Below are 9,227 nucleotides of genomic sequence, written 5' to 3' on the forward strand. Positions count from 1 at the left end.
TTATTTATAAGTAGTTTTAAAACTACCTTTAAATTATTTTTATTAGAAGCGATTTTTAAAACAGTCTCTAATAATATAAAAATCGCCCTTAATTCATATTCTATAAAGGTGGTTTTAAAACTGCATTAAATTTCTATTATTAGGGTGATTTTTAAACAACTTCTAAAAATATAAATAACGCCCTTAAATCATATTTAGAGGCGATTTTAAAATCGCTCTTAACTTGGTCGTTAAAAGTAATTAGTGACACCACTATAGTGGGTAGTTTAACTAAACCGCCCTATATATATTAAAGGCAGTTTCCATGAAATTGGTGGCAGTTAAAATCACTTAAAAAAGCCTCATATTTTGTAATAATTTTTGGACTTATGTGTAATACTTATATGGGTAATTATATAAAAAAGACCTAATTTAAATATTATTTATAAAAAAATAGTAATTTTTGTAAATTTATATGTAGAAACCTATTTAGGAACTAAACCGTCATAATTTTTTTATTATATTTTTTTAAATTCAAAGTTCAGCATTTAAGCAGTCGAAGTTTTTTAATTATTTTTTTAATCAAAATTTTTTATTAATATAATAATTATTTAAATTTAATATTTAATTAGATTTTCAAAGGAAATTTATCAAGATTACTATTTAAAAATATTTGTTAAAGTAATTAGGCACCAAAAACGAGAGCAAAATAAGAAGAAAACAATAATTGTGATCATAGCCCCAAAAACAAAGAAAAAATGTTAAAAAAATAAGAATTGTTTTTCTTTATTTTTTTTAATCCATACCTGAAAATTCAAGTATATATTGGGGTATTTTATATTGATATGTAATTGAAATATGGACCAATAAGTTTGAAAATCGAAAAAGAAAAAATTGTTATTTTTAAGTTTGATTCTCCCAATTTTGAGGTACATTCCCTCTAGTTTTTGGCTTTGGCCAAAACTTTGTCACACATTTTTTTTATTAAATTAAATTCAAAGTCAAAAAAAAAAATAAATAAATAAAATGATGTCCCCCCTTTACCACGCGGAAGAACCAAAAAATAAAAATAAAAATCTATACAACATTGCCTTCGTGGGTTTCCAAACATGGACTTTACAAGTGAGCCTTCATGGGTTTACAAATTAAAAGCTTGATTACAATTTTGGCTTCGAAACCTTTGAAACAAATACATCTTGCGACCGAGGTTGATATCATTTTAGAAAAATTGTGTGCTAAATCATCTAAGTGTTCTCATGCATGTTGTTATAGGTGTCTTTAAGGTGGCTTTACGATTACTCATTCTTCAAACCTCAATATATATCGATGCACACACGTCATAAGTGGGTACTTGGGTTTGATGTGTTCGTCCTGGACATTCAAAATAATCGATCTCAAGCCGTATAACTACTTAGCATCTAGAGTTTGAAATTTTTGTTGGTGAAGGTGATTTGTCCTTTAGGCAATGAATCATAAGTGAACATGCATTTTGAAACAAGTATCAATAACTTACAACTTGTATACATTCAATCCCACAAATAAATAAATATTACAATATTCTGCACTAAAGAAATAAACACAAAAACAACAAAGATTGTTACAAAGAGATTTTATTTTATTTTGTTGGAAATTGACCAAATCGAAAAAAGAATTGAACCTTCTAGTACCCCAATTGGGTCACTAGTTTTCGTTATACGATTTTTGAGTTCAAATATCGACATTGAAGTGAAAGTGTATGCGAAGTATAGACGTTTTCATCGAGATACGAGTGAAAAAGTATCTATGGTTCATATCTACTTCCACCTCAAGAAATGCGATATGAGGTTCCAGCTTGAGGTTAATGTAGCACAATTTTTATAAAATTATTTAACATTTTTTTTCTGTGAAAATAAAATAATTTTTGTGATTGAACGCGTGACGTAGAATTATATGGAAAATGGTTAGGGTAGAATCGGTATTTCATTGTAAAAGTCAACTTATCAAAGTTGAAAAAAACCACTTGTTACGGCTTTGTTCTTGCTGAATAAGAAAGATTTTCTTGGTAAATTAGAAAAGAAAGCCCAATCTCTCTCTCTATCTTTTTGAAGTCTTTGGTTTCTTTAACATTTGAAGGAAAAGTATGTGGATCTTCAAGAAGTCTCGGTCGCACCAGCCATTCCTGCCCTGCCTTAACATTTATGGATGGAATGAAACACACTCCACCCTTCCCCAAATCAGTGTTTCCTCTCTCTTCCAATTTGATGTTAAGCGAGGGTAGTAATGTTTGATGTGAATCGAGCCCGCAATGCATTCATCTTCAACAAGTCTTCTCTCTCTCTTAGTGTTCTCATGCATGTGACTTTATGTGAATCGAGCCCGCAATATATTTTCTGCTTTTTTTTTTTTTACGTACAAATTTAGATCAGGAAAACTAGGGCGAGAAAAGAACTTTAAAAAAATAAGAATTGTTTTTCAATTTTTTTTTTTTTATCCATACTTGAAAATTCAAGTATGTATTGAGGTATTTTGTATTGATCTGTTATTGAAATACGGACCAAAAAGTTTGAAAATCTAAAAAAAATTGTTATTTTTATGTTAGATTCTCCCAATTTTTAGATACATTCCCTACAGTTTTTGGCTTTAGCCAAAACTTTTTCACATTTTTTTATTAAATTAGATTTGAAATAAAAATATAATGCTCCCCCTTTACCTCAGGGAAGAAAAAAAACCTAAATCTATACAGCATTGCCTTCATGGGTTTACAAACTAAAAGCTTAATTACAATTTTGGCTTCGAGACCTTTGAAACAAATACATATTACGACCAAGGTTGATTTCATTTTAGAAAAATTGTGTCCTAAACCATCTTAGTGTTCTCATGCATGTGACTATAGGTGTCTTTAAGGTGGCTTTACGGTTAGTCATTCTTCAAACCTCAATATATATCGAAGTACACACGTCATAAGTGGTTGCTTGGGTATGATGTGTTCGTCCCTGACATTCAAAATAATCGATCTTAAGCCTATAACTATTTAACATCTAAGGTTTGAAATTTTTGTTGGTGAAGGTGATTTGTCCATTGTGCAATGAATCATAAGTGAACGTGTATTTTGAAACAAGTATCAATAACTTACAACTTGTATACATTCAATCCCACAAATAAATAAAATAAATATTGCAACATTCCGCACAAAAGAAATAAACACATAAACAGCAAAAATTGTTACAAAGAGAATAATTTTTTTTAATTTTTTGTTGGAAATTGACCAAATCGAAAAAAGAGTTGAACCTACTTGTTCCCTAATGGAGTCACTAGTTTTTGTTATACGATTTTTGAGTTCGAAGATTGATACTACATGGACTTAGTGTTGCCACCATTTTTTTTTTTATAGAAGGGTACGAGTGGTCACTAGGAATATTTTTTTTAAATTTTGATTTATTTTGGCATTATAGTTATTCTCGTACGGATAAAGTAACCAATCAATTGAAGACCTAGGCAAGGGAGAATGTGTTAGGCACCCTTCCCTCTCCAGTTTAGGTGGTAACCATAAAAAGATTACTATTTTAGGAAAATTAAAAAGAAAATAAAATTCTAAGAAACAACGATTTCGCACCCTTAAATGTAAGGGGATTTTGATGGTGGCCTAAATCATGATGATCACCTCATTGAAAGAGATGATCCTTAAAGAAGTCTTACCTTAAAAATACAATATTGAAAAACGTTAGCTTATTATGATTATGGGCCTACTCTTATAAAATAAGGAGGGCCTAAGTACCTTTAGCCTCAAAATAGGTTTTGGTGTTAGGTATACAAATTATTTGAGGTTTAAAACAAATTTTCTTCTGAAAATGACTACAACCCTTACACTTTCAATCGAACCGAAGTTCAACCTACCGGGAGTAGGGGAGAGTGTTCATTTCATTGTAAAGGTTTCTAAATCGAAATTAAAAAAGGAGAGGAGGTAGATGAGAGATGGAGAGGGGAGGGAAGATACAATTAAATTAAACCTTGATTTAACCCATCTTGAAGCTTTGACTACTTCTTCTTTTTTTTCGTCTTCTTCTTCTTTTCAAGTCCTTTATCAAATTTTATTTGTCGTAGGGTTCTAAGATTTTGACAAGAGAGTTAGGGAGGTATGGAATTTAGTTAACAATTTACAAGAGCTTAGGTTTTTTTTAGGGGGGACTTAATAGCATGAAATTTTTCAAAGGAAGAGGGGAGTTTTTAAAAGTGTTAAGAGTTGCTTTTACCGTTAAAAATGTCAAAAGTAGAAGGCAGGGGAAAAAAAGTCATGAGATTTAGACATGTAATGTTTTGAATTTGATGTTATAGAGTAGTAAGTATAGTGAAGGGAGTAAATGAATTATTTTTAACCCCTAGCCCTGGACAAGATCCAATTAGGTTGGTTAGGAAACCCATACCATAGGTTGAGTGGTGGTTAAGTTATGGGTTGTGAGTGTTTGGTTCAAAGCATGATTAATGTAAGAGGTTACATGATTAGATTTTGGGAGGTGTGAGTATGGTGATGACATGTGGCAAAAATTATGAAGATATGAGAGTTGGATAAGTTGATGAAAGAGAAGGTATGCGAGAATAACTTGTGATGAAAATTTAAATCAAATGATGGTATTTGATCATCATAAGTCGTGCGGGTAATATAATTTTTCATGGTAATGATAAGGTTGGATGGAAATGATATGGGAGATTGATTATGGTGGTGACATGTGTCCACTTTTGTGAGCATGGACTTTTAAGGGTTTGTGGACCTTGACCTTGGTCAATGAATTTTGATTAAGTTTTATGGTAGTATTGAACTTGAATTTAGTCTTAGATAGGGTATTGGACTTGGGTAGGCCTTTGTACGTTACGTATAGGTAAAAATTTGAAATTGGTTGAGGCATGAATTTGATAGAGGATTTGTATTGGATTAGGTTAACTTATAATATTTTTAAGGATTGATTGGGATTAATTTGGGTTGGATCATGGAGTAGGATTATGAATTTGGTTTGGGCTAGAATTTGAAAGAAAGTTGAGGTTGTGAGAGGGTTTAGAAATGAAAAATTATTCTTTTTTTAGCTTGTGGGTCAAACAAGGGGCTTTTGACTATTATTTTACGAAAAGATCGAGTTTTTTGAAAATTTGACTCATAGGCTTCTTGATTGGTAAAATGATTTTAAAAACACATTTTTTATGAGCCTTCTCGAGATGGACCCGTGCAAATTTGGGTGTTTATAATTGTAGTATCCGTAATAATAGTAATATAAACTATTAAGAAAGAATAGGAGAATAAAAAAGTCATAGCAATAACTACTAAACAAAAACATGGATAGTGAAAGTAGAAGAAGCAATAACATCAACTATTGAGTAGGAACAGGAGAAAAAGTAATAGCATCAACTATTTAGCAAAAATAGGAGAAGTAGTAGCATCAACAAAGAGGTTCAGACAAGGTGGCCGAACCTCTATATATTTTTTGAAACGGGTCTATGAGTCGGATCAGGTCTATGTGAATCCAATCGTTTTAATATAATATAGTAATTTCAATAATCTCTAGAAAGAAATATTTTTCATTCCTACGCATGTGATCCTTATATATATTTATTAATTCATAAAATACTAGTGTACGTTGTCTTTAGACAATAGATTGTAAATTACTATTTTAACAATTATAATATTTTGGTTAATGTGGAAAAAAATTCTAAATTATAGAAGAGTAACTACTTTTCCTATTATAATTTTGTGTAAATAGTTAAAAGAAAATTATGTTTTATAAAGTAGTAAATTTGGTCTCCACTTTAACAAAGTTGTTTAATTTTCAAAAATAATAATTTAACATTTTTTTCTATTAAAATGATTAGTCTATTGTTTTTTAAAATTCTCAATTTTCAATGTATATTTCGATTCTTGTTCGTTTCAGGACTAATTAAAAAATAAGAGGAAGTGAAACCCAAACGGCGAAAAAATAGAGGTGCCCATTATTTAACAATTTTTTTCTGTGAAAATAAAATAATTTTTGTGATTGAACGCGTGACGTAGAATTATCTTGAAAATGGTAAGGGTAGAATCGGTATTTCATTGTAAAAGTCAACTTATCAAAGTTGAAAAAAACCACTTGTTACGGCTTTGTTCTAACTAATTAGAAAGATTTTCTTGATAAATAAGAAAAGAAAACCCAATCTCTCTCTTTCGCTGTCTCTCTCTCCCCCTTTGAAGTCTTTGGTTTCTTTTAACATTTGAAGGAAACGCTTGTGGATCTTGAAGAAGTCTCGGTCGCACCAGCCATGCCTACCCTGCCTTAACATTTATGGATTGAATGAAACATACTACACCCTCCCCCAAATCGGTGTTATTCTCTCTTCCAATTTGATGTTAAGCTAGGGTAGTAATGTTTGATGTTAATCGAGTCCGCTATACATATTCATCTTCAACAAGTCTTCTCTCTCTCTTCGGGTATATTTTCTGCTTTTTTTCTCCTTCATATTAGAAAATTTATGGACTCATATGGGGTAATTATTAAAAAAAAAAAAAAATTTATGAAAAGATATTATTAATTTTTGTAAATTTATGGGTAGGAACTTAAACCGTCATAATTTTATTTTTTTAATTTTTTTTTATTATTGAAATTTCGGAATTTAAAAATATTTGTTAAAGAAGTACAATATGAGGTTCTTATTTTAAATATTTGTTAAAGAAGTACAATATGAGGTTCTAATTTGAGGTTCATGTAGCACAAAATAATTTTTGGGGTTGAACGCATGGGCATCTATGGTAAGGGTAAATAAGAAAAGAAAATCCAATCTCCATCCCTCCCTGATGTCTTTGGTTTCTTTAAACCAAATGTGCTCCCCTAAATCCCAAAACACCCTTTCCTACTTCAGAAACCCATATCTCGAAGTAATATAATAGATGAATTTGGTCCATGATATTAAAAAAAAAAAAAAAATTATAGTGGATTCTTGAAACACCAATGCTCGATTGCGGTCCAAAATAGTGATCATTACATCTCATTTTAGTCATCATTACATCAATAATGTGATTCTTCTTTGGTATTTGATGATTCGATGCCTTGGTGATATTTGACCATCTTGCACAACATCCTCTATTTCCTTTAGATTATACATGTATTATTGGCTACTTGCTAGATGTCTTTCTTTTTTTTTTTTTTTCTTGTTATAACTATTTGGTTTGAGTGACTAACTATTAAGAAGGCTAAAAGTAAAAGGGTCGCACTTGAACTCTATATAATAAGAATGCAGAAGCTTCAACCTTGACCTCCCTCGTGTGTTGGTAAATTGATAGGTGTCCATAATCTAGTGGGTGATTGATCATGAGGGATGTAATGATCCATGTTACACTTTGACCCATATTTTGGATTAGGGGCAATTTGATATTTTTAGTTTTGAGTTTCTATCTAATGAATGTAAACAATTTTAGGGTGCCGGACAACCTAATCAAACAGAGAAAATGTGCGTTTAGGCATCGGGAGACTTGAGAGAGAGTTATATGATGTTAGGATTTACGGAACCATGTAAATCTTGGTGGTTTTATTTGTCGTTCTTTTAGTTTATTTCCTCTTTTACAATGTCACTTGAAGAGATCAAAAGAGCTAATTCAGTATAGTTTAATCCCACATCGGACACAAATTTCCTTGTGGCTCTCCGTACAAGCTCCTAGGCCTCTCCACTTATTACCAATTGATATTGAGTTGGACCCCCAAATTTATAATGGTATAAGAGCGGGCCCTTCTCTCCTCCATGTTATCTTTACGTGTTTTTGCCCTGTTTGGCCCCCATGTGTGGAGGCGTATTGAGATTAGTCCCACAACGGATACAAATTGCATTGTATCTTTTCTTTTAAACTTATGGGCCTCTCTACTCATTGCCAATGGATTTTGAGTTGGACCCAAACTTATCAATACTTATCATGTGACACGTGCATCTGTTCCGTGTGCATTGAGAAATTAATTATCTAATAAATCTAATTGAGTCAAGTTGATTTGGTGGAGTGAATAACTAAAGGTAAGTCTAAGAATTAAAGGACGTTCCCAATGCAAACGTGGATCGAATTTTGTCTAAATTCTTGCTAAGAATTTATAAAAATGAGTTTTTGGTCATTTGGAACACACGGAAATTCCAATATTAATTCTGTGGACATGATAACTTTATAAAAATGAACTTTTGCGTGGTTTAGAACACATCTATTATACAAAACATGGTTGTTGTCTCAATCATAAACACAATTCACAATCTAAGATCTATCTGGAAAGATCCTACAGTGGTGGTCACTTCCCTCTAAAAGATGCATCTATTTGAAACTACCCACTAACCACCTCTCTCTCTGTCTAAAGAATAAACCACCCTTAACCCTACATATCACTCTCCAAACTAAATCACAAACAAGAAGAAGAAGTTGGTAAAACAACTTAAATAGTACTTTTGTTAAAAAGAAAATAATTCCTAGAATTAATGAAAAGGAATCTAACACTTTTCGCCAATTACAAAATTACCACATGAAAAATGTCTATTCAAAAACACCACTTCAATGGGCATCTTCTCAATTTTTAAAATTTTAAAAGTCGTTGTTTTATCCCACAAATGCCCTTACCTTATCATTTAAATTTAGAGATCTCATATTGATACCCAACCTTTTACTTTTCACATCCTAATTTCTTAAATTATTTATCACACCACAATTAAAGGTTAAAACAAACCATTCAAACATTACAAAAGTTTGTTTCAAGTTATTACTTCAACATTACAAAGCATTATAGCACACGTTCAGTGGTTTACAATTATGATTAGTCTAATACAAAATCCTAATCTTAAACCCAAAAAATAGAAATCTGGAAAAAAAAATGCGGTGAATTTCCATTTCCTGGAATAGGACGAAATTTCGAGTTTGATACACTATTCATTTTGACTTCCAAAACATGCATTCGGCATTTTTATAACCTACGAACTCGTGAATTCGTCACTTTTATTATCTACAAATTTGTAGAAATACCAACGAATTCATAGATTATAAAACTGATGAATTCACTCGAAATACATGTTTTGGGAATTAAAATGAACAGCATACCAAAACCGGAATTCGGACACAAATAACAAGTTTTGGAAACAAATCCCAAAAAAAATGAAAGAGAACTTCTATAGGAACCCCAACTTTTAAGTATTGTCAACCATTTATTTGTTTTCTTTATTTTTAATTTGCGTGTAAAAAGTAAAACTTGGTGTGCTATTAGAAGATCTCGAAATTTAATACAATAAACATC

The sequence above is a fragment of the Akebia trifoliata genome, unplaced genomic scaffold (genome assembly GCF_017979445.1).
Source record: "Akebia trifoliata isolate Shusen 1 unplaced genomic scaffold, ASM1797944v1 Contig01000, whole genome shotgun sequence".
Taxonomy (NCBI): domain Eukaryota; kingdom Viridiplantae; phylum Streptophyta; class Magnoliopsida; order Ranunculales; family Lardizabalaceae; genus Akebia; species Akebia trifoliata.